This window comes from Varanus komodoensis, unplaced genomic scaffold, assembly GCF_004798865.1.
Source record: "Varanus komodoensis strain SLA01 unplaced genomic scaffold, ASM479886v1 scaffold15, whole genome shotgun sequence".
In the NCBI taxonomy this organism is placed as follows: Eukaryota; Metazoa; Chordata; class Lepidosauria; order Squamata; family Varanidae; genus Varanus; species Varanus komodoensis.
The window spans coordinates 18546477-18573682 of record NW_025335440.1 but is presented as its reverse complement, the minus strand read 5'-3'; the positions used below and the strand labels follow the sequence as shown (position 1 = coordinate 18573682).

The window sequence follows — 27206 nt, the reverse complement described above, 5'->3', positions numbered from 1 at the left end:
CTAGCTTGAGCAAACCATAGTTTCCTTTGCTCAGGTGTGAGCTAGAAACCCAACTGAATCCAGTTTCCAGCTCTAGTTTAGGAATGATCATTGGCACATGCCACAGTTTGCCTCTTTTGGATTGTCACGGCAAATTATAACTTGTTCAAAACCAGAAAGTAAGTCATGGGACTACTCCACCCAGGAAAAGGATGGAAAGTGCATGTCCCGAGGCATGGGCCCAAATCACAACTGGTTACTACATACAAACTGTAGGGATTGGGCCCATTTCTCTCAAAATGCAGCATTCTAAACTAAAAAGTTCAGAGTGGATGAAAAAGAGGGATGCGTTTCTGCAATATCAAGCTTATCAGACTCTGGTTCAGATGGAGACACTGCAGAACAAGGAGAGTTAGAAGGAGCAGAATGTGAATTTATCACTGAAAGAGTGCTCTGTCAAGTGACTCCCATGGACCTTCTTGGCCCCTTCCAACTCTACTGTTATATGACTCCTTGAAACAAGTAGACCAATTAAATAACATCCAGTGCAAACCTCCCTGAGGGTGGAGCCAGCTCCTCTTTGGGGGAGGGGAGAGAGGAATTCAGTTTGGAATCAACTCCTGACAAGACAACTTTCTGATTAGTGGAGTTCAAACTCCACTAATCAGAAAGATTGATGTTATCTGTTACCAACTTTATTAATATTCATTCTGTACTGCAAATCCAGCATAGCTCAATAAGAGATGATATTTTAGAAGCCTTTCACCTTCATCTGCTGGAAAGGCAAAGGGGAAGAAACATGCTCACAATGCAAAGTACCTGAAGCATGCAGGGTCCAACCATTCAGTGGGTCAATATAAATCTGTGAGTATGACTCTGAACATGCTAATCCATGGTTTAATGGGAAGTGTACAAGCAGGAATGAACTTAGTCTTGGGCTCATGTATTCCCTCCTTTCTATCTTCCTGCACGATTCACAGGATAATGTCAGAAGCTTATTCTTTCACATTTGTTAGCTGCTTGTTATCTGGAGTATTAGAAATGTTATAATAATAATAATAACAACAACAACAACAACAACATTAACCACAGGCATTTTCAAACAAGCCAACATCAACTCATGATTTCTGAAGCTGCCATACTGAAATGAATTGCAATTAGCCACAATTCTGGGTCCAGATAATACAGAGTTATAAAAGAAAAAGCTTCCTTTCTGCTGCATGGGAGGACTGCAGCTTTACCATGGCTTGTTCACATTGTGCTGAATGCAGTTCCACTGATGGGAATAGGAGGGGTATAAATAAATATAACAAAAACTACCTCTACCACCATGCTTCAGCATGGGATGTGAGCACAGACCATGCATTTTATTATCATCATGTTACTTTTAAATATTAGATGCATGCCAATATTACTTAATATTGGTTCGTGGTCAATACAATTCTCTTTAAAGTCATAAACAGAAATTTTAGATTTCAGAGTAGGGTGAAAATTAAAATAACAATAATTACGTCTTTTATTTTATAAAACAGCAAAGGGTTGCTGGGTTCAGGGAGGGTTGTTTTCAGCAAGCATGTTTTCTTCTACTTTTTCCTGCCTCGGAAACACTTTTCTGTCTCATATGTATTTCTGAACCTTCAGGCACAGCTAATTGATGTTTGTTTGGATGCACAACTCTGCCTTCTTAAATGTCACCTTCATCTTATTGCATTTCTTATGAGAAGTCACAAGAAAGAAAACAGACAAGTATCCTTACTTCTCTGTGCAGTATTTCCAATATATGAGCAATTCATTCCAATTATGAATAAGTGACAACTCCATGGCCAATACCATACATACACAGGAAACACACAGAGTCGGAAATACTCTGTGTACAGTACAGTACTATAACCACAACATATTCTCAAGTTGGATCAGAAACAGAAAACTGTTCCTGAGTTTTTGCAAACAAACTCAACAAAAAAACAACATGCTTTTCATCGAAGCAAATCAGAATGTGATTTAAGAAAAAAGAAGAAAAAGTTTCTTTTCAACATATGGGGAAAGCCCCACAAATATGAAATCTGGAATACATATGTGAAGGCTTGGGAACGTTCCAAGTAACAAGAGACAGTTGGCTTCCTTGCCTTGGCATTAGACCTTGCAGACAGAGCACACTGAATGTGAATTATCTGCAATATTTTTTTCCAAATGCTGTTGCACAGTAAATTTATGTAATGAGCTCCATGGGGCTGCCCTTCAGATCTTGCAAAATAAATCTAACGTTAAGCCAGCCACAATCAGTGACAATTCTGTATACAAAACAAAGTTGGCTCCATGAAAAAACAAATCTGCTCAAAATTAATTATGCACAACAAGGTCATTCTCAGAGTTTTGCTGTTCTTCAAATTGTTCAAGTTAATGAAAGGTCTGGAAGCATTTGGCACCAGAAGAAGAAACAGGGAGAGAAGAATGGAAAAAGGTGGGTGGAAAAGAACAAGAGTTGAGCACTGGTCACTTTTTCTAGGGAAAAGCATTTTAGTAACATAGAAGAAAGAGGTACAAGAAAAGTTCAAAGGTCATCCTTTGCATATATTAAAGGTTACATTGCAAAATAAATGTTCATTTTAAGAAGACTGTGATTATTATCATTATTAAAGGTAAAGGTTTCCCCTTGACATTAAAGTCCAGTCACGTCTGACTCTAGGGGACGGTGCTCATCTCCGTTTCCTAGCCGAGGGAGCCAGCGTTTGTCCACAGACAGTCTCCGTGGTCATGTGGCCGGCATGACTAAACACTGAAGTGCACGGAACGCTGTTACCTGCCCACCGAAGTGGTAACTTTTCATCTACTTGCATGTGCATGCTTTCAAACTGCAAGGTTGGCAGGAGCTGGGACGGAGCAATGGGAACTCACCCCGTTGTGCAGACTTGAACCGGCGACCTTTCGATCAACCAGCCCAGCAGCACAGCAGTTTAAACCACTGCGCCACCTGCATCCCATTATTATCATTATTGCAGGGAATTTAAAAAAAGGAAAATAATCAGCACCATAAAACCATTCCCTTTTTTTTCTTTACAAAAAGTATGGAGCCTTGTGACTTTCCAACAAAGGTATAGCTACCTGATTTCAGACCCTGGACTTCATGGTCTTATGGGGCAGCCATGTGCATTGTTTCAATTATGAAGCACACAACTAGCATTTCTCTACCAGCCCAACTGCCATTCCATGCTTTACAACAGCTTCTTCACTCCAGCAGCAGCAATAAGACTTCGCAAAAGAAATGTTCTGAATGTGTACAGCTTTGTATTTTAAATCACAGCACTATTGTAACTACAGGAATACAATGGAGTTGGCTTCTGCTGTCCTAATGCTCTCATAACTGTTGGGGGTGAGAAGGAAGGATGGCAGTCTTGGGCAATCATTCTCACAGACTGCTGGCTGCATCCCAGCCGATCTGAAATCAGAATGTGAAACAAATTACAGTGGAGAATGGGCTAGGTCAAGTTTCTGAGATGATGACGGAGAAGGAGGTGATTATCTCAAAGCCAGGCAGTTTCTGGGAATGCTAGCGAGTGGGAGTGGGGGGTCTCTCAGGAATTCTCAGACCAGCCCTAGACCCCATGACGAGACATCAGCAGAGATGGGAGGCCCAACTTGCCTTCAGAAAGCCCCTCATGAGGAGATGGGGCCCAGGCATATTCATAAAGAGAGTTTCTGGAGGTAAACACTAGATTGGGTTCAACAGACTGATCTTTGCATGCTCAGAGATCTGTTCTGGGTTATTTGAACTTGAAAGCAATAAAGAAAGCTTTTCTAGGAAAATGGTCTGTGGCTTTTGACTGTTCGAAGGAGGAACCTCAACCTATGAATCTTCAGCTGGGCTCCAAGGTCCAGATCGAGCTGTACCACTGCTTTCAGAGATATACACCAGTACATATACCATTATTATACAAATAATCACTTTCTATGTTCATAAAATATTTCTAGAACAGCAACTAAAATCGGTGGAACATGAAGTATTAAATTTATATAAAATTTTCAAATTCAGGAATAACAGCAAGTGAAAAACATATTCCAACTGTAAACCCCTTCCCCCAACCCCAAAATGATCAAATCTCTATCTTCTTTTTCCAAACTTCTGATACCATTCCAGGTTTGCAGAAAATGTTGATCAATGAATAGATTACATACACTGTTTGTTATTCTGTTGAGGCAGAGCTATGGGAAAAAGTAATCATCATTATAGCTCACTTACAAATAAATTTACAGCTGTAACACAATCATTTCTAAGTGTGGGTTTACATGCCTTATCAACCAAATAGATTTCAGTCCCAAAAGTGACACCAACTGGTACAGGGAGAAAGGGAAATGCATCAGAAAAGCACATGTAATTATTAATGTATTGTAGCATCCGAACAATACAGAAATATAGAAAATACAATTGTATTATTTCCTCGACATATTTTGAGCCATTATGCCAATACAGAAATATCACAAATCCTTCTTCATTGACTAGTAATTTCACAATGCTTAAATTTACATAACTAGAAACTAAAATCTGTACAGAACCAGAGACTAAACATGCAAACCAAGGAAGATGGAGGAAAAGAGATCTCATGTAAAAAAAGAGTGAACCTTTTTATCAATGGCTTCAGGCCACAGTGTCCTGAAAAATGCTTACAATAAAGCATTCTTGATATACACATTTGTATACCATCATCTGGAAATTATTAAAATTAGACCATGCAAAATAATTATTTGAGAATCTATAAATTATGTTTTGCTACTGTCATGGGAAAATGGTTAAATATATCCTAGTCAGAATTTCTTTGGGAGGGAAGGAGGGAGGAGAAATATAGTTACAAGGTAATTTATCATTCATTTATGCCTCTGTATATAACTGAACTGTTAAACCCTCCAGAGATGTTCTGTTTCCCAACCTTCTTTCTCAGTAGTGTGGAGACAAAAGAGGACCAAAGGACCTTTTGTTCTGATCCTTCATATGATTTAGATCTCAGGCCCAAACTGCTTCCATTTATTAGATGCCATGGCCTAATAAAATGTAAATGTAGCTATTTAAAAGTTTAAAATAGCTTGGGAGAGCTAGTCTGGAGAGTATTTCTACTTTGAAGACTAAATTCCATTGAATATGGCAGAGCTATTGTTTTAATTCTCTAAACAGATCCCTGTTTTATCCCAGTGGCCTACCGAACTACCACGCTGAGGGGGGACAAAGACAAAATTATTTTTCTGGCCCGATTTGGAAACCAAGTCAGCTGCCAGGCAGGAACAGAGCATGGATGTGAATACGTGTGTATGCAAGCATGCGAGAAGGGAGGGGGATAAAAAGGACGTAGGGTGCTGCGGGGAATAGGGGAAAAGGAATATAGAGCCGTGAAGAGCTTCAGAAAGAAAGTATGTGTGGCAAGGGGGCTCTGCCCCAACCACAACTTGCATCCAAGGCCTCAAACGTCACCCAAGCGTCTGAAGAGGCTCCTCGGAAGCTAAGGGACAATATAACCAGCGGTGCACAAAAGGGATGCCAGTAAAAAGGAAAGCAAGGAAAGAAAATCTGGAAGTGTGTATTCACGCAAGTGAAAGTCTGCATTCACTGAGGTGCCTGTGTTTTCTCAGTGACACAGGCTGCAAAAAACCCCCCAAAAACTAGGTCAGTTAAACACATCCATTAGTTCTTCTATAAATAGACCACTTGGAGTTCACCTGCTCGCAACTAATGTAGAGCAACATGTTTGTTTGTTTATTTATTAATGTATCGTTTCTGTGCAATGGTGCAAGTTAACAGCAGCAGCAACAACAGCAAAAGTCATCATTTAACCTTGTGTGGTTTTTATAAAGGCGAGGCAAAATCACACTGAATGGGCACCCTGGTTACCACTACAAAAAGACCAAAAAGAGAAGAAAGGAGTCCCAGAGATCACCTGTATCAGTCTGAAACACTGAAACCGATGCATAATAGATGACTCCTATGACCCTTTCCAGGCAGACTGAGACAGAGCAAGGAAAGGAATTATGCATTGGCTGGATTCTCATTTACGGAGCCAAGCTGTACATTTGCAATTCACTTTACCTCTTTAAGGAACAATGTTAAATTTCCTCAATGGATTCATCTGGTATTACCTGTGAACAGGAATATGTCAGTGCTTGGTAACTGTAATGTAGCCCGACACAAATTTCAGGAAGATTCATCATGCTTTTGTGCCTTTGTTTAAAAGATATGAACTGTTCCTTTCTTTCCCAGCTAGAAAACCTCTGTCATAACACAACAGTCCCTCCCCCAATAAATAAATCACACACAAACACTTCACTCTGCTCCCTTGTGTAGCGTGTAAGAGTAAACCAAGGAGTAAGTTAGAAGTGTTTTGTGTTCTGTTTTCTGTCAGTTTGAAAACAACCTTACTCAACTGGGCTTTTACATACCCCAAAAATCAACATGGGATGCACACACAATCCTCTGCACTCCTCTCCTTGGACATGTCATTAGGGAGTTAATAATATTTCTAATTAAAGCATAATTAAACTCAAACTATATGTGTTTTAATAATAGCAAGATTCTACTATTCCAGGCAGTTCAAAAGCTAGTGTATCTGCCACTATTCTAAATTTCCTGGAACTCTGAGATTTTAAAGACGACAAAGTGCTGAGATAAAAATAACACTGAAAAGTTTTTAAACCATTTTCCCTTTCCTGTGTCACTAACACTCTGCTCTATTATTAAAACTGAAAGAATGTTTAAAATCCAATTTATTTTTCATTTCCACTCATTTTACTAAGTTAATCGTATCTCAGGCTGCTCAATGCAGACCCCCCCCCTCCCCATTTTCTGTTTGTATGGTTTCACTCCAGTTATCCCTTGCTAACAGACCTTTTCAGGTGAAAGTTTTAATTATCTATGGAATATAAGGCAAGCAAGGAACATTACAATGTTTAAATCCTTGCAAACCAGGCAGCTGCCATCTTGCCCAACACCACACTACACCAGGATATGAATCCAGGAAATCCAAGACCAAACACATAAATCTTACACCCTGAAATAATGAACTAGACTCTCTACCCACCCCTGAGTGAAGATGCTTACACCTCCTGATGTTGTAATCTAAGTTTGTTCACATTAATTCAGCTATGGGCACATTTACCAAATTGCAATATAGTCTTCATTGTCAATTTCGTACTATTCTAATGAATGAGATCCAAAGCATGCTATTAGCAGCTTCCCTATGCGTATTTGACCTTGGGGAATACTACACATTTTCTAACACAGTATGGGCTACAGTTGAAGCGGGATATTAGTGGTGGTCGGCGCTCAGTCATCACAGCAGCCTCAACACCTGACAGGATCCACTATAAACATCTGTCCCATAAAAAAAAACCTGGCCCAGCACCAGTTGGTTAAGTCTAGATGCAATATAATTCCTCACAATGATCAGGGTAGGAGTACTCCAGGGCACTGTAGGAAATTTAAGTGTTGGCCCACAGCCAGTGAAGAGTACCTGCAGCATCGCCACCTGCCACTGTGCCAGGCAAGCCCCCAGTGGCCCATCAATAACTAAAGGGGTGCCCAAGAACACCCTTTGTCCTCAGAGCTGAAAGGGGTCCTACATAGAGCTCCTTGGTTCTGGCAAATGAGTTACAAGAGACTGGTGTTGAAAATGCTTTCAGAAAGATTTTTTTCTCAGAGGAGATAGTATGAAAGAAGACTACAGCAGGTATCAGTCGCCAACCTGAGTCCAAGAGGGTAAAGCTTGGGAAATATGAAGAGTATTGCAGAACATCAGTTTACGATCAGCAATATTTCCAGTAGTGCAGTGGAGCCAGGACTCACATGGACTCCTTTTATCAGCAGGAATACCGACACGATCTGCTGCCACCATCACCACCGAGAATATTCAGTTCTCTCTGAACATAGCTGTGATCCTCACAGGAGGGATAGGGGGACGAATTTTCCCAGCAATAGTATATTGTTCCCCATTGGAACGCAGTGTTTGGGGGTGATTTATTCTTGTATGGGTAGTCAAGGCGTATTGGCTGGGTTAAGTACAGGCAGAGTGCAGGCTGTTGTTGAATCATGGGTTGTTGTTGAAATAATGGTTTTTGTTATTATAACTAGGTTCAGACAACACAAAACATGGTTTGTTAACCATGAACAACCCATCGTTCACAACCCAGCAACAAACCATGGGCTTTGTCATGGGTTATTCTTGGCTTAACTAGATATGTCTTCTTATCATAGCTGGGTTTAGACAAGATGATAATCCATGTTGCAAAAACCACTGACAGTTACACCACTGAATTCATATTCAACTTTGAGTATAAGTTGTGTGGTATGAATCCAGCAATTAGTGTTACAAAAGACTTGTTCCTGTAGAGATGAGAACTACTAGTAGTGGGCTCAGCGTGGATGCTCTGTAAGAGACTAGCATTATGCAACTCAATATTTGCTTTTATTTTCACAGATATTAATCAACAATAAATACAGAGTGCAATTAATCAATTTCTGACAGCCATGATTGGAAGAATGCATTAAAGAGTTCCACTCTTTTTGCTGTTATGCTTGTCAGTCACAACTTCTGAAAGTAAATCAGGGCTGAAAGCAATCTGTACCTTTGCATCTTGCAACCATGCTTTTAATTGCCCAAGTAAACACAGAGTTCACATGCTAAAATTAAGTGACAGCTGTCAGGTGAAGGCAATAGCAAATCAACAGGCTGAGGCTTATCTCTAACTAATAGGTGAGATGACGGAAAGGTCCTGAATCGTGTTATCTCTTCTTGCAATAAATTACTGGAGTACTTTTACATTAACATTATCAAGAGACTGGAATTAGCACAGCTAAGATGTAATGTGTGAGCTCACATAAACACTGCATTAGGGATGTCACATTATGACCACTTAATGTTACACAGAAGAGCATCCAAATTGCGTGTTCCACCACCTTCCTTCCCAGCTGCTGCTGCAAGATAAGAAGCACCTGATTCTGTTTTCAACTACCTGCAGTTTGTCATTTCATACAAACTCTGGTTTGCTCAAAGAAGTGGACATCACGCCTCAGTTTCTGATACAAACTTCTGTAGTTAAAACTAACTATAAGAGAACATGGTTCTGATGAAACAAACCTTGGTTAGCAGAAAGTGGAAGAATTTATTTATTTATTTAAAACTTTTGTAGACTGTCCCATTACCAAAGTCTCGGAATGGTTTACCAATACAAAATGTAATTTTTTAAAAAATACAGCATCCTAAAATTTAGCTAATAACTAATATTTAACTAATCTCGTTCTTGCAGCTGCCCTAGAGAAAGAGAGGGAAAGAGGAAAGCAGGCCTGTGTTCATTATCACTCAACCATGGGTTGGTGCCACATCTTCATTAACTATGACTTTCTGCTCCATCCTTGCTAAACTATAGCTTAGTGATAAATCCTAACCAATTTTCATTTCATTGCACCTGATCCAAAATTGGGACACATATACTTAACATGGAATAGAGAGAAGGTCATCTATGTACCATGTAATTATTGTACATGTACCTAAGAATGATTAGAAATAGAAAGAGAATAGTAGTGTTACTAGCTTTAGGGCAACAGCTTTACAAATGACCAGGCATGCCTACAATTAGTTGGAAGGGAGTGGGATTCTAAGAAGAAGCTTTGGCAATTTTTGTCAAGAATCCAGAATGAAAAAGTAAGGATCAAACATACATCTCCATGTCAGGCAACTGAAATCTACTGAGGGTAGAAATATGGTAAGGCATTCTAGACACCTACTGGAAAGTCCATGGCCAGGATTCAAAGAGCTATTTTAGTGCAGTCGAGATCAAAGGCATAGCTGGTTCAACTTTGGGTTGGAGCAGGTCACCACAGCATATCACATGCTGCTTTGAAAAGTCACCTTAGTTCCAGCCTAGGTTTCCATCTGGCATGACTTGCAGTGTCCTTCTTTGGGTTCCCACTATTGTCCGCCAACGCCACCTTCGAAAGGCTACAGCCGGGGCATGAGCTGCCTTTGGTTTCTGAACATTCTAAAAGAAAAACTTCACTATCAAGAGGAGGAGAGAAGAGTAACCAACATGAATATAATATAATTTGCTTTTCCATAACTCCATAATATATTGTGTGGCGGGGGGGGGGGAGAAACCCCCTGTAAATACTATTTAAACCATGGTATCTTTGTCCAGGAAGATTTAAACTGATCACTACACCACAATCAACTAGGGATTTTTTCAGATGTGGAATGTTTCTTCCCCTATCCCCTTCTTCAAGAAAACACTTAAAATCCGTGTTTAATATTTTAAAACACTTCAACAATACAAAAGCAAAGCTACAAAGGGAAAAATCTATAAAATTAATGAAAACAGCATTGTTTCCCACCTTCTACATAACTATGGCAAGGGCAATAAAGAATGCAACTCACTTCTAAGCAGTTTAGAGCAAAGCAGCATTATATGAGCTTGTTGGAGTAAAGGTGGGAGAAGTTAATAATGGTTTCCTTGGGGAGTGTTAACAGGGACCTGGCTATTTAATGGACTTATTAATGACCTAGATGAGGAAATGGAAATAGAAGTGCTGGTGACATGAAGTTATTGAGGTTAGATTTTTATTTTATTTTTCAGATATTTGCAAGCATCTTCTGAGCCTTTATGATAAAGTCCAGAAGGATCTAATCAAATCAGTGGATGGGGAGTATTGGTGACTGAAAGAACTTAACTTAGATGTAATAATATATACTGGGAAAATGTAATCTAAACTTTCTATAATCACTGACTGGCTCAGAACAAGCAAATATTTCAGATGAAAAAGAAATGCAGAGTCTCCTTGGAAAGCCAATGGAAAAAGTTAATACCTGTAATAATGACAACATTAGAGGGTGATAGTTATATGGTACACTGGATATATATGGATGCTGCTGAAGTACGGGATGTTCAATTTGGCTGAAGAAAATGACTGTGCACTTTAAATAAACATTGTTTAGGTCACAATCTTATGCCTAGGCAGAACCAAGTCCTACAACTCCGCGCACTGTCTAGTAGTCTTATTGTGTGACACAGAAGATTACACCCTTAAACTCTGGTTTCCGCCACATAGATCCATGTATTTCATATTGCTGATATAGCCATGTTTATATAAAAAGGCAACATATTTGGCACGACGCTCTGTAACTGTTAGAACTGTCACATATAAGTTGGGGAAAGTTCTATCCATGGAGCCTCTTCACTGTGCACTTGGAAAGTGCCTATGACGCATGAGAAAGCCACTTGATACATGCACTACTATAAGCACATCAGAACCCCTAAAGATGTCAGATCCTAATGAAAGTTCAGAGTGGTTTGTAAGGACAGTGACAGATGTTGTGAATGTGTCCGGAAGAATCTCCAGCATCATGTCTTCTTGCTATATAGGAGGGCCCAAGGGATACAGAAAGAGGGAATTGGCATCATGAACGGCAAGCATTTTCACTGCTCCCATCAGCCCCTTTGAACAAGCCACACCAAAGCCACTGTTCCAGGTTCAAAGGTCACAACAAGCCAGACTGAATAACTCAACCACAAGCCATGGTTTGTCATGGGGGGATGGGGTGGGGGTTGTCATGTGAACCAGGTCTCTTAGTGGGCTCAGGCCCTGTTTTCAGACGCAACAGGGATTAGGCTGGGGAGAGGGGGAAGCCCAGTAATCTATCTGACAGACCATATTCAGATGTGTCCTTGAAGTGACCACAAAGGAGAATAACCCATGACTGATGGTCACAGCCTCCCAATGAGAACAGCAAGCAAATTCTTCCTGCCTGAGCGATTTTTTTTCCCCAAAAGGCTGAAAAAAGCAGTGTAAAATATGCTCTAAGAACAGGAATGGACTAATGCCCTAATACTATAATTTAATTTAAAATAACTAGATAATGCTATTACCATTAACAACATTTACGGCTATAAAAGCCTAAACATTGTTTCTATGGTAATCAGTCTTAGGCTCTAGTGCATAAAAGGATTGCATTCTGGGCCTGAGAAAGAATTCCAACCCACCTCCTTCTATACTTACATACATGTGTAAATGTAGAATTTGCTACATATTCTAGACTATTCTCCCAGCCTTTTTTCTCTGTTACCATTACCACAGGCCATGTCAACTTTTGTCCTATAGCCTGACATGAAATATTGGCTAAATGTTAAAGATGGCTTTTATACTATCATATGAACTACCAGTATAAACCTACTGATGAAACACAGCAAGGCTGAAAATGAAGATCCCGGGTTCTTGACAAATCTAGTGGCTACAAGAGGCACAAAAGGGTTCTAGAGTTCCCCTCATCTACATTTCTTACACCGGTTCATAGGTCATAAATTCTTACAAATCCAAACAGGTCACATCCAGCTCAATTCCATTATGGATGTCTTAGGAGCAACATCTAAGCTTCTCTGAGCCTTCCAGGGAAAGAACAAAGAAACATTTCTAGGCATCAGATGGGAGTACACTGCTAGTTTGTGCAATCTGCTAACTGTTTAATTACTAAGAAATCCTGATATCCACCAACCAGAGCCAAATTTAAAAGCATGGCTTGGAGCAAGACAGGAAGCTCTGATCAGGGAGCAGAGGCAATGCCTGCTGCTATACACTGCATACAAGTACAGCTCCAACTGAATTAGGCTCTTTGCGAATGGGGCGGCATAGAAATGTTTTAAATAAATAAATAAATAACCTAGATCAGTCTACCTCATAGACAAATTCAAGCAAGGAAGCCACAGTCTTCTCTCCATTACTAAATTGGTCAGCCAGTGCTAGTGTAGCACAGACACTAATAAGACTAATAACCCAGAAAATCTCCAGAATAACTTTCAACTTAGCTACAAGTCAAAAGAGTGTAAGAAGAGTCCAGCTGAATAAAACCAATGGCCAATCCAGTGCAGCATTCCATTTTTCACAGTATCTAACTAGAAGACTTCCATGACTCTTACAAGCAGGACATGAAGACAGTGGCTTTCTCTCTCCCCTCTAGTGTAAATGGTATTTCAGAGGTACAATGAATAATTGTAGCACTGAGCCACCATCAATAATAGCCACTGATAGCTATACCCTCTATACATTGGCCCAACCTCCTTCTAAAGCTAACAGTATTCACCATATTAAGTGGCAAGTTAACTACAGATTCTAGGAAGAAGTACTTCCTGTTGACTGTCCTGAGTCTCCCATGAATTCCTTTCCTATGGTTACCCTAGTTTTCTGATCCTGAATTGTTTGAATAAGCCACAGTTAATGCTAACTATAGTTTGTTGTGATTCCAATGAACTGCAGTTACCTGAAAATGGAAGCAAGTACTTCCAATGACCTCCAATCTCTCTACCACACTGTAAGACCACTCAGGAACACATGACACTGCCTTGGACTGCATCAGGCCATTGGTCCGTAGAGCCTAGGATTGTCAACACTGACTGGTAGCAACTCTCCAGAGTTGCAGATGGAGTGCTCAGTCCTACCTGGAAATGCTGGGAATTAAATCCTGTCCTCTTCTAGAACTACAGCATGGTTGACTTAGGTAAGCCATTGCCATTTTAGTGTCAGTCACCCACCAACAAGGTAATAATTTCCTATCTTACAAGCTTGTTGGCAAGTATTATTGAGATAGTAACATTAGTGAAAATGCTGTGAATTACTACGGCTGCTACTACTGGTTCTTAGATTGCTCTACTAATACAAAACTACAGTTTACCAGTCAGATACTTACTCAGATACAACTGCCATTTGCCCCAGGCAGATAGCAAATTAAATTTCTACTCACTCGTTGGTTAGGTCAAGAGAATACGTTTCGTTCTAATGACAATTTCTACATGGCTATTATCGAAATGGAATGATGCATTAAGATTCCTTTATCTTGCTTGCATAACAGACAGGATCAGTGAAAGGGTTACTGTTCTTTCAGAAACTTAAAATAGGGAAAGAAAACTACTTGAAACAAGGTCAAGTAAAAATCTGGAAGCCCTCAAAACCCTGATAAGAATTTCCAACAATCAGAATAATTATGTTTGCACATTTATTGGCAAGTGATAAACACTGCAAAGACATTTCACAATAGCTCTGAACATCAAACAGTGTCCTTCCTCCTGTCTTCAAATAACAACATCTTTCTCTTTTTTCATTTTAAATACAGTGCGGGGCTTCAAAGTTCAAAAATCATTCACTGAAATAGAAACAGGATGTGTTTCTAGTATTTGTTCCCAGCTGAATCTTTTCAAAGAAAACTAACAGCATGCATTTGAAAGAAAAGAATGAGTTATTAGAAACTGTAGGCATCCCAAGACCGTTACGAGAAATGACTCCCCTAAAGCATTCCACAATCATATCACCCCTTTACAACTTGTCCATTTGTTCATTAGTTTTCTCTTGCTCTCTCTTGCTCTCTTTCTACACACACAGATAAAACAAAAGGAATAACAGAGTGCACAGTACAATCATTTCTGGCTTTTACTATCATATAACATGGAGAAGAAAGAGAACTGTAAGAAAGACCATGCACATGTAAATTAATGAGAATATAAGAAAACTGCCACATAGGGTCAAACCATGGTTTATCCTGCTTACTCTTGTCCCTAATGACTAGCAGTAGTTCTCCGGGTTTCAGGCAAGAGTATTGCTAAGCCCTACTTGAAGCCCTACCTGAATGTGGGAGAAATAAATTATGGGCTCTGTGCCTCCTCATTGACAGGGCAACCCTCTACTCCTTGGGTGAGCATCCCAGGGACTGGATGATCATAAAATCATAGAATAGTAGACTTGGAAGGGGTCAGGAAGGCTATTGGGTCCAACCCCTTGCTGTTGCAGGACACCAAGGGCTTGGAACACTGTTTTGACGATCTGACTCCCAACCTAGACCACACAACACTGCGAGAACCACACCAGCTGCCTCACCCAAAGTTGGAAAAACAACCTCAGAGAGCGCAAAACAGGGCATGCCACTGGGCAGGGAGCAGAGGAGATGAAATAGGCCAGGCTGTGATGCATCCTGAGTCTTCTACAGTCTCCTTTCTTCTCTCTCCAAACTGCCCTTGCTAGAAGCGCTGAAAAGCCTGTTTAGCTGGATGGTACCACTCCTCCCCACTATACCCTACCTAGCATATGAACATGCATATTGTCAGCATATTGATTTTGGGCTTTAATATCACAAACAATTCCTGTAAATATATAATAATTGGGAACAAAGCAATCTTCTCAAGCACCTTTCCCTCTTCTTAAAAAAATCTATGAAATGAGGAATATAGTAGAAGAACCACCTTTAATAGCCATTCACAAACGTGGTGTAAAAATAAATTTGTTCACATATGAAAAAATGCATGGACTACAGTTTAAAATAGGGAGGAGTGCCACAATAGCCTCAGCGTTCATGCACAGGCATGCAAGAGGCCGGATGAAACTTGTTTTGCATTTCTACTTGCACAGGAGTCTCAGCTATTTGCATAATGCAATTTTCTACTCAAATATATTCTAAGAGCAACTGAGAAAAACAAGGCAGTTTCCATCAGAACATTTATGAAAGGGCTTGAATTCTCATTACATTTTAACAAATTGATAGTTACACACCTTCTTTATTGAAAATAAAGTTCTAATATAATAGTTCTAAAATATAGAGAAATACTTCCTTTTCTTTTTTTTTGAACTGCAATACTGTTTTTCTTGGAGTTTGAACAAAAATGTGTTCCTCTTTGGGAAAGTTTCAGGTCATTAATCCCCAAACTTTCCTCAATGTTTCATGAGAAAATTACAGAATTAGGTCTGTTTGTGATTACCAACCCAAATTTCTCATGAAAATTGGTCCCCCTGGAACATTAAAAACTAAGTGAGTAAGGAAGACTAGAATGTGCAGAGTATGATCCAGATAGTATTGCCCGCCAAAGTAGTCCATGTTGTTTATTTAAGAAACAGTACTGAAAAATTTATGGAGCAACCCTATGGCTCCTAGGTATCCTCTGATGAGCCACAGGACTTTTTGGATATCCATCTCTGCAGCAGTGCTGCATCCTCTGGAACTGGGGAGCAGAGCAACCCCACCCCAAATCCTCACAAATGGTACCAGCTGCTTTCTGAACTTAGCAAAGGAACTCCAGAGAGGTTCTAAAGGGGGGGGGGGGGGCAGGGAGGAGAAGAGGCTGGAGCAGCCAGGAGATGAAGTAACATGACAGCATTCCCACCTCCTTGCCTCCCATCCAAAGCACTTTAGCTACTTGGTTGAAAATGTCCATTTAGCAAAAAACAGAGTGGGAAGAGTGGGGAGGTGTTTCTCCCATCTGCACTGAATGCCCATAAAAATCCAAGTACAGATTGCTCCCTTTCAACACTGATAAGGACAATCAGAGGGCTAAAAAGCTACAGGCGGAATAAAAATGCATTTAACAGTAAATTAATTATTTTTTTGCGATTTGACCATCCTAGCTTGAACAAGATCACATCCTAGAAAACACTCAATATTGAGAAACTATTTTAAATTGTATTTGGCAATTTATATCTTATTTTGGAAATACCAGCTACACTTAAAACAAATTCCAGATTCAAAATGTGCATGTATGGGCAACCACATACACAAATCCAGACATGTCTTTCACAAACATGCTTTCTGCTCACAGAAGAACTGCCTTACACCTTATGTTAGAATGGTGTATGGGAACATTACAAAGATTGTCATGAACAAACTCTCAATGACAGAATACATGGCAAGTGATACAGGAGAGAGAATCTGCTCTCCTGCAAATTTTCCTTCTACTTGCCTGCTACACAATGGCCCAGGCACTGGAGAGCTCTCCATTATGTACATTAAGATCCTTTTCATAGATGAAAGCACTGGCCAGGGGTTGAACCAAGACACTTCTCACATCTTTTCTAAAGTCAATCTCTACCTGGATCTTCCCAAAAACAAATACAGGGTACTGGATCTGCTCTTGAAGTCAAAGCAGACAAGGAAAACAGCCGAAGAGGAATGATGCAGGCATGCAAGACTGACGCACTGAGGCTGTGTCCTCTCTTTAATTTTAACCAAGGTTCTGAGCACTTCTTTGTGGACAGAGGAGGAGCATGCCTATCACAGTATGCAGCTTTCTCCATTTTGCTTCCTTTTCATAACATGAAAGTCTTCAAACCAATTTTGCTGATGTTGTTGAGGGCTCCCTGTGGCATATCTCCTCCTGAAACATCTCTCTCTCTCCCCCACTCCCTCTCACACATACGCACACATACACACAGAGTACAGTCAATGATTATGGGACTGGCGCATATAGGAGGAGGTCTATAGGAACTTCATGGTACACTTCCCAATATCTGCAGATCCTAGAACCTTGGGGTGAATACACTTGCCTTTTCCAAGCAACAGAAGACATTGCACTGTGGACACTTTCTCTTGCCACAGTTGTGCATACTCTCTGCTTAAACATGTATATATTAAAATTCTGCACTAAGGCAATTAAAATTCTGCCCCCCCAAAAAATCTAAATTCTGCAGCTGTGCTCCAATTTACAGACTCTCTCTGTCTTTCCTTCATTCCACAATTTATTCTAGCCTTGCTATTCAAGGGAGACAAGAGGCCATGCGGATCTCTGCAGCTCTCCTTCCCGTCGCTGGGAGTCTTTATTAATTATCCATATACAATTGCCGAGATGTCAATAAGCATTGCCTTCAACTTGCTTTGAAGAATATATTTGGCAACAGAAAGGGCTAGAAATTCTTTTTAAAAACTCTGTATTCTCCAGATGAGAAATTCTTCGCTCATTTCCACATTCTACAGTCTCTTTTGGAATGATGGTTTACATTTAGTGTTGCCTTTCAGCTTCAGTGTGAGGCATACAAATAATCTGAACCAGCCAAATGAGCATCCCCAGCAAACAACTCCTAGTTGAGTTCCCCCAATACAGAGAATTTCTGCCCTCTCAGTGTAGGCACTTCTAACTGAGCACTAGGCTAGCCAGTGCCCTGCTTTACAGAAAACAGTCCTCCATTTGAAAGGCTGTCCAAAACTGGGTATAAAAGAACCACAAACAGAAGAAGCAACAGGGGCTTTGAACTTGCCTAATGCTAATGAGAATGTGTACAGCAGGCTATGGAGGACACAGCGTCACCCCCTCGGATTGCATTTCTGCCTGAGTTACAGCTGTAATTTCTCCATTTGCACTGGCCCATATAAATTAGCACATGCAAATATTAGGCAAATTGGCACCCTCTTTGCTTCTCTTTTGGGGAATATAGTCATCTGCTCTGGCAGTGCAAACAGAACAGCCTCAGAGATTCTCCAGCACAAAGGAATAGCATGGCAAAGGCTTTTTGAGTAGCAATATTTCTAATAGCCAACTTTCGAAAATGGAAGAAAATTAAACTGATATCACAGTGTGATATTTAATATCTCAGATCAAAGGAAATACCATTCTTTAAAAAAAAGAAATTGCACAAGTGAAATAAAAAGTGACACATAAAATCCATTTGCGGATTTCTAATATGACATAACTGATCATGATTTGGCTATTTGTGGCCATTTTTAGTTATTCTCTCTTGGAAACATTTCCATCGTTAATGTATAAGATAAAAGCAGAGCCATGCTTTCCAAGGTTCTGTTCATCCCTTCCCTTCCCTTTCCCACTTTAATTACTTTATTGTCCTCTAATCTATTTGAGTATTTTTGAGATTTCAACCATTACAATTACCTTAAAATCTAATGTGCGCACTTCTGGGGTAAAGGTAGAAAAGAGGGAACACGTTATCAGGGATTTCATTCAAAATAAAGAAAGGAAGATTGCTTATCTGTAAGGGTTCTTCGAATGAGCAGCAACAATTGCAGACATCAGACCAGGAATCTTCAAACCATACCTGACAATCTTTGCCCCTTTGATTAATTTGCATGCTTAGAGAAGTAAGAATGGTGCCCAATTTCTCCTTTGACAGTTTCAGGATTGACCATTACTGAATTGAGAAAATAAGTATCTGCAGAGGACAGGTGCCTGCACAAAGGACTCCTCAAACAGCAGCTACAAATAAGTAACTTTGTTACTTCCTTAGAGCAGTGCCAAACATTGGAAGCTAACAAGATATCTTGCTTGGATGGTGGCATAAACCAGCCTTCCCCATCCTGGTGCTGTCCAGACGTTTTGGACTACCATACCCAGACCTTTCCTGACCATTTAGCCATGGTGCCAAGGGTGATGGGAGATGAAGATCAAAACATCTGGAAAGCACCAGGTTGGGGAAGGTCATCAGAGAAGCAAAGAGGCATTATATAGCACTGAGAGCTTGCTGCTTTTTCTCAACATAGACTGTCAGGATCTGCAGAGTAGCGCAGCTCCTCCTTGTGGCTTGGCAGACTAGGAAGCCTGATTTACTTGCAAGTATTTGCAGCTTGTAGAACCACTGCAAGCATGAAAACCAAATGAAATCCATAGGAGGTGCTTTGGAGGCCACTCAGGCCTGCCTAGTTTTGCCATGGCAGCACAATAGTTTTTTCCGGGTCTTGCCACCTGTTTCTGACCCTGAACCTGCTCTCTGTCTTTCCTGACCATGCCTAGTTCTGCCTGGCTTTGTCTGTCTCTGACCTTTACTTGCTCTTCACATTTACCTCTGCACCTGCCATGCCTCGCTAGTATCTAACATTTGCCTGCTTTCAACTCTGTCTTCACTTCTGGCCCTGCCTATGCTACGATCTCCATCACCCCTGGTCCTGGTGCTGCAGTTGTAGATTCCTGCTGCTGATGTTCTAGAGCTGACACACTTCTTGGCCTGAGTTTGAGTAGCCCATCAGACAAGGCTAGTCATCCAGATGCACTATGGCTTCTTCAATTTGCCTGTTATGCATTTACCTGTGTATGTTTGCTCCATGCTTTCCATTCATCCTGTCCATTCTAAAGCTTGTCCCACTATGCTTCCAGAACTGACAATACATTCAGGTGCCTTAGCTTATCTTAGATCCTGCAGTTCTATGTGCCTACCACAGATTATTTCATCAGAGATAACTTCACCTGTTTAGCTTGTAAAGTCAGGACACTCTGTAAAGACCTTCTGACTTGGTGAGGACAGACAATAGCTTTTACAGCCCATGTGATGAGTGTGATGTCTCAGCTGGGAGACACCCAGCTGGCTGATGGTGATGAGCATTGCAGTCCAACTCATCTGGAAGGCATTCGCTTGAAGAAGGCCACCCCAATGAATCTGTTTAAAGGATAAACACTTAAATGTGTATTTGCAAGATTTCCAATGTTGCAGGAACATCACTTTCTTTTAAGGATGTAGAATTCTCTCCTGTGTATTGATCACCTCATTGATCAATGACATTGGTAGAATGATGTGCAAGAGATGTCCACTCCAGGAAATTATTAAGGTATTTTTATTTATTTTATTTATTAAAACATTTCTATGCCGCCCCTTGCCGAAGCTTCGTATTTGTTCTGAGTACAAATTTGCCTGCTGAAAAGGTCTATTTCAAGCACCCCATGCATATATACATACATTATGTATTTAAGAATGTAGCATTTAGCTTATTATATTCATATTCTATCTTTCCATAAAATATGCCTGACTCAGCTAATGGATCTATGATTTTAAAAAGCAACATATAAAACCAACTAAAATCAAATGCAAACACATTATATTTTATATAAACACAGCAACTAGTGAAAGCATCATTAAATTAAAATATAGGTTAACATAAAGAGCAATAGAGGGAAAAATCAGCTCTATAAGCAAATGCCTGTTTAAATAAGAAATTATTCCCATATGCACATCAAATATTTGCAGGACAGAGAGAAAGTGTCTGATCTGGCCATGGTGACACATGGCTTAGCTATATCTGATTTGCATTACTGCAAGACACTCTCTGTGGGTCTGCTTTTGATTTTCTGGGAAACCTAGGAGGATGAAACAAGTGGAATGAGAACTGGAGTGAGAACTGACAGCAGTAGTTTATAGGCTTCCACTTGATAAACAAGAAATAATGTTTGGAAGTATCTTATGAATGCAGATCTGTGGAAATGAGCTATCTCTGTAGCATTTGCCAACAACAACCCAATGTTTGGAAACCTAGAGGACCTCACCTGTAAATTAGTTAATTTAAAAAACACCAACAAATCAATTAAAGGTAGAACACCTGAACAACATAATCTTACACGCAATATCATCATCATCATGATCGCCATCATCATCATTTCATTTCTATATTGCCTTGTAGTCACAGCTCTCTGGGTGGGTTACAACAAGGTGTAAAACAAAACAATAATATTTGTATTGAATGGATCCTTCAGATGCAATTGGCTATTATGAAGGGCCATTCATTCGAGGCAAGAGGCACCATTTACGTAGGCACCAAACCATTACGGCATGTATGTGAACAATGCCCCTTCAAGATTCATGTCACATCTTAATATTCTAAGATTCACTTTTCCATATGACATTCAGCACAAACATTGGCAAGATTCTAAAGATCAGAGTGACTAGTTCAGCTCACCCAAGGGGAGTCTGGGCTCAGACCTCTCCGACAGTAACCTTCTATGCTAACATGGTCAACACATTTTAAATGAGTGAGCCATTTATTAGAAGAACTTTCAGGCAAAGCAAAAGGTTATGCTTTTCAAAGAAAAAGTCTGAAAATCCCACTGTATGTGGCAAAGGGTTTGGGCATTTATAGCCATTGGTTTCTACCCAGGATCGGCCTTTCACTGGTGAAAGTGCTCCAGTTACATAATATGCCTCTGGAGGAACACAGCACACCCCATTCAAAGGAGCCCTCTCTGTAGTGTGTTTTTGGGACTGGAGGGCTCTGCACACAACCAAAGAGCCACACAATTAAACCCGGATCCAACCCACTGTTGGCAAGTCTTACCCTGTTATGTTCTCCTAATCCCCAATATAACATGACTTCATAGAAGGCAAAGTGGAGTTTTGGCTGCAGTGGCAAGGAGTGACGAGGGGGCAAAGGAGAGCTGCAATACAGTAGGAAATGCTAATGATACAGCTGAATGTGGAATACCCACCATGGCAGAACTATCTTTGACTTGAAGAGTAAGTAACGCATCTTTGTCCCAAGGAATTTTTCCTCTGTTCCTCACTAGGATGAAGCAGATGTTTTTTAACAGCACATGCACACACAAAACCTGGCATATTTAATTAAATGTAGATAATCACTGCTTTTTCTGTTTTGCAGTCCTAAAAGTTAATTTCAAGTAGATATGACTGCAAATGCTATTATTATTTTAGGATATTTTATTTTCTCTGGCTTGAAGCAATGTGTTAAATATTATCACTATAAACTTCAAAGGATTACAAAAGTCTGTTTTTTAGAAATGGGAAAAACATGTAAGCTAAAGCAAAGTTCCTATGGAGAGATGAAGATTGGCTTTGGGCCAGTGCCCATGAAGGGAGATTTAAAAAGACATCTGAGGTTTTGAATACTTTGGACATATCGCTTCATGGCTTTGCTTGTTTATTTGGCAGGATGTAAATATCTGTGAAAAATTTAATAAAGTGCAGATAAAAATCAGCTTTAAAGAGATTCTCTTTCCCAGCCTCTGTTCAGCTGTTGGGTGACATTACCGTGGCCTTTAAATTAGCACTGCAGATGACACAGCTGACTAGAGGGTTAGTCTAATCAGTAGGGAGCCCCAAGCCATCATGAGGAAGATGCCCTCGCTGACTCGGGCAACGGCATCGCTGGATGCCAAGCTGCTCTTTTCCATCAAAAGGCAAGGAGGAAAAGTTGCTTTCCATGCCTGTTGAGTCAGACAAAACAGGGGAGGGGGGTGAGACTATCCAGACGCAGATGAAAACTGGCTGATTTAAAGCATAAAAAGAGTTAAATGAGAACTACCACTCGCATCATCCAGTTTCTTTCTTCCTTTATCTTTCCAAATGCTGACTTCCTCCAACACTGTCTTCTGCTGGTTTATATTAAAGTTCGGACTGTTGTCCTGTGTTGGCCATAAACACAGACTGGCTTCACACAATAGGGTAAGCCCCAGTATCATGCATAAGGTACTTTTGCTGAGTTCTGACAACACTTTGAAACATCAGGGCTGATCAGCCTGAAACAAATGCAGAAAAGTTTTTCCTTTTCTTTTTTCTATAGCTCTTGCATGGTATTCTCAAAAGTTATATCTGAAAACGCAACTCAATGTCATGTTGGTGTCAAGTTTAAACATTCAACCTTCCCATCACCAAACCTCTCTGTTGTTGCTACAAGGCAGCATGTGGATGGAGAAACTTTCCAACTATTAATGGTGTTCAATTTGCAAACCTTCTATAATATAGTTATACTATATTATTAAAATCTTTCTTCTGTGTTTAAAAGTAGAAAGTGCAATCAGCTCATATCTTTTTCCATTTGGTAGCATCACTGCCTAAGAATGCTTTTTGAACAGAACCAAATGGCCCCTTTAACTAGCTTCCAACTTGCACCATAAATATTATCAGGTGTTAGAGAAAGTTAGCCAGAGTATCAACACAGAGTGGCTTCTGCTCTGTTGTTCACCCCCACTGGTCATCGTCAAGATCAACTGAACATTGCCAGCTAACTTATTTCTACATCTTAGAACTACTGTTTTCTAGTCTTTCTAGATCTCACTTATTAGAAGCTTATATACAGTTTATTTGATTTATATCCCATCCCCTCTCCATGAGCTCAAAATGGCTTACATCATTCTCCTCCTGCTGCTCTCAGTCTTATCCCCACAACAATAATTCCATGAGGTGGGTTGGGCTGAGACTCTGCAACTGGCCGAAAGTCACCAAATTGACTCCATGGCTGAGCGGGGACTAGAACCCAGATCACCTGAGTCCCAGACCTGTGCTCTTAACCATTGCACCACATGGGCTCTCATTAGCTGGCTAGATACCATGAAGTAAGTGGCAATGCCTTAACCACAGGTATGTTGTGTATGCCACCAGGACACCTTCCATCCTTATCAAGGGAACTGCTAAGCTTCGGTCCTTCCATACAACAGTTGCTTTATTATCGGTGGACAATGCTACTTCCTACAAAATTTTGGTCTTAGTTTCCAGTGCCTATACTAAAAGTAGTAATCAGAGTAATGAGAAATATTATTAGATCAAATGTTTATTGGATCAAAATCCTTCCCCTTCCCTGAACTGATAAACTGAGAAACAGAAAACCCAGGACTAGAGAACTCCGAAGGAATTATTCAAACATAGTGGTGTTTGCATAGTATAGGTTCCTGTGCTAAAATGTATAAATAACAGCATTCCAGGTATACTTCCATGAGAAAAGAATTATGACTTTCCTTCTAGTAATAAGGAACAGGCCACTGAAGCCAACAGCGTGTGGTTCAAATTAATGCCCCCCTTTTTTAGAGAGTGGGGGCAAAGGGAGGGAGAGAAACAGGTTCACAAGGATAAGAAAACAAGCTCATTTACCCTAATGTATCTTTTGAACAAATATCTTTCTCAGGAGTGTTCCTGTACAATCAGTTTTAACCTAATATGAACAAATTAATGATGTTGGTCTGATCTCCCATATCAGTTTGTTCACTAAACTTTCCCACAGAATTCGCAACTGAGTCTCCATGCTTGCTTGGCTTATCCCTAGCCTGTGGCCGTCACACATAAGTTCAGAATTCCACTGTCTTCATCTACTTTTAAATCAGAATCCAAGTCAACAATCTTAGAAGGGTTTGGAAAAGAGTGTCCAATCCCCACATCAAGCAAAAGCTGTAACCCTAAATCCCTCTGTTCTTGGAGGCCCACTTGGGTTTGTGGAACCAAGCATGAAAACCTCTTCTGAGGTAGGCAGTGGTACAGAAGGTCAAGCAACTCTTATCGCAATTCTTACCCCAACATTCCCCACCCATTCCTGCTGATGATCACAAAGGTGCTTTCTACCTTCACCCCTGGTCCAGACAGCAAATCCAGTGGCGCTACTGGAGGCACCAGAGGTTATTCTGGTAGCAGTAGTGGTGTTTATTGGGTGTCTTTAATGGCAGCCACCTCAGCTGCCACCTTACCCCAGTGAAGAAGCTGAAGATGGAACAGATTCAGGCCAATCCCAAGCTCTTCCTTCAGGCCTTTGAAGGAAGCATGAGGCAACTGGGTAGGAAGGGAAGAGGGACCAAAAGTAACAACCTCTCATGCACCACCTGCCCCATCTTAGGCTTGAAAAAGAACAAGTCAGGCTGGTGGTCTCAGGAGAGCTCATCTTAACATGCCCTACACTGCTGACTTTGAAAGAGATATATTGATCCTTTTCCTGAATGTGGACCGAGTGCGGACTAGTTACAATGTCAAAGAAAATTTGTATTGTTTATGTGAAAGTCCCTGCAGATGGCCACTGTATTGTTGTTTGTCCCTTCTGTAGCTTCCTCAAAGGTCCCTGATAGGACATGGTCTTCAAGTTAGAATCTAACAATTCTTAGCACTTTTCACTAAAGCGTAATTCTCAGGATTCTGTCTGTGACAACAGTAAAACAAAAACAAACAAACAACAACAAAACTCCTGATATTTTTGATTAACATGACATTTGCTTTGAGCAGTTCTTGTTTCTAAGGACCCATTTCTTTGGAAGGATATCCCACAGTTATTGCTCCAGGTATTTCTGCATCTTAACATGCACAATTTAAAAAAATCATACACTGGTAAGTAAGAACACACTTTCATAGGGTCTACATAAACAAATAAATAAATAAACCCTATGGAATTCACTCCCCAAAGAGGTCCGCCTGGCACCGTCGTTACTGGTTTTTCGGTGCCAGGTAAAGACCTTTTTATTTAAACATCATTTCAATTGTTAAAACATATGATCTGGCCTGGGCAACTTCTTCTTCCTTCTCTTTCTCCTCCTATATTTTTATTTTATACTGATAATTTTAATTTTGTATTTGTAAATCAATGTATTTTTTGTATTTTTATATTTAATGGTAATTTATTATGTACTATTGTATTTCAATGTATTTTATCATGTTGTAAGCCGCCCCGAGGTTTCGGCAAGGGGCGGCATAGAAATGTTATAATAATAATAATAATAAATGTTTGTTCATGTCTCAAATCTCTGACATTTACTATGCATGGCTCTTCTGCTGAGCAAGTATCGCCACCCCTACTACAACACAAACCACTGGTGAAAACATCCCTAAACCTATCTTTGACAACGGCCTGTGGCTAGTATGGTGAACTGTAAATGAAGTGATCCATAGCAGACAAAATAATATCCTCTATAGACATAATTAAGTAAATTGCTTTAATACACTTAAAACTTTTAACCTTCACAATATTTGAAGTGGATAGAAGGACTACTCCTATTTAAAGTTTGCATGAAAGCTTGGTGCTACACTAAAACTTTTACAGTGATGTAAACCATTGAAATAAATTATCTTAATTTGGTCAGATCTATATTCATTAACTGTATTACCCACCAAGGGAATAAAAGACAAAATTTTAATTCTACTAATGTATTTCACTTACGCATTAGTTTGGCACTATAGTAATTAAGGGCACAATTCAACAACATTCACTCACTCTTCATTTAGGCCACATTTTCACTGCAGTCCCACTGGGCTTTCATCCATCTGAGGAGCGATGAGTTTGTAATAATTTTAGATATGAAGAAATTAATTTTATAGGACTGGGTTATAAATCGTGAAAAACTCAGTATATTTATCTGTTAGTGCCCTTAGACATCATGAATAGACACCTTCAAAGAATCACCAATACCAGTGTAACATTCAGATTACACAGATACTGCTAGATGCTGTCCAGCGTCAGAAACTAGATACAGCTAGTAACCAGATGCCGCCAGCTTCACGATGCCTCCAATGAGAAGTATGAGGCATACAACAGAAACAAAAGCAAAATCTAAGCAACCTATAATCTAGGGACTTTCTGTTCATATTTCACATTCAATAATGAAAAATATTTAACTGACCATTCTATTAACTCCTTAAGAGCGTCTTTCAAATCAAGCCATTGTATTAAGAGTATTTTGTGGCACTGGTCCTATTGTAACTTATATGCATCAATATCGTTCCCCTAATCCTTCGATAGTTTTTTTCCCACATTTATAAATATGAAATAAATCACTATCACTTTTGGGATCCAGAATACGAAACATTTATAGCCTGTTCATGGAGGCTGCACACTGAACTGTGTTTTCTTTGTGTACATCACCCCTGCTATTTGTTTGTACATCACAAACAAAACAAATTATAGTTTTGAGTTTTAACTTCTATCATAACTTATATCAAAGTGATATCGTAAGTTATGACTTATATATCTTATGACTGTGAG

General features: G+C 39.9%; 1 protein-coding gene and 1 non-coding gene across 6 annotated transcripts in view; both read right to left on the bottom strand.

Moving 5' to 3' along the window:
- Positions 1–27206, bottom strand: part of PARD3 (par-3 family cell polarity regulator) — a 592893-nt gene that overhangs the window by 306108 nt on the left and 259579 nt on the right. The window lies entirely within an intron of this gene.
- Positions 23786–23913, bottom strand: LOC123021000. The gene has a single exon (XR_006414238.1). It is a non-coding gene; the product is annotated as a U6atac minor spliceosomal RNA (small nuclear RNA).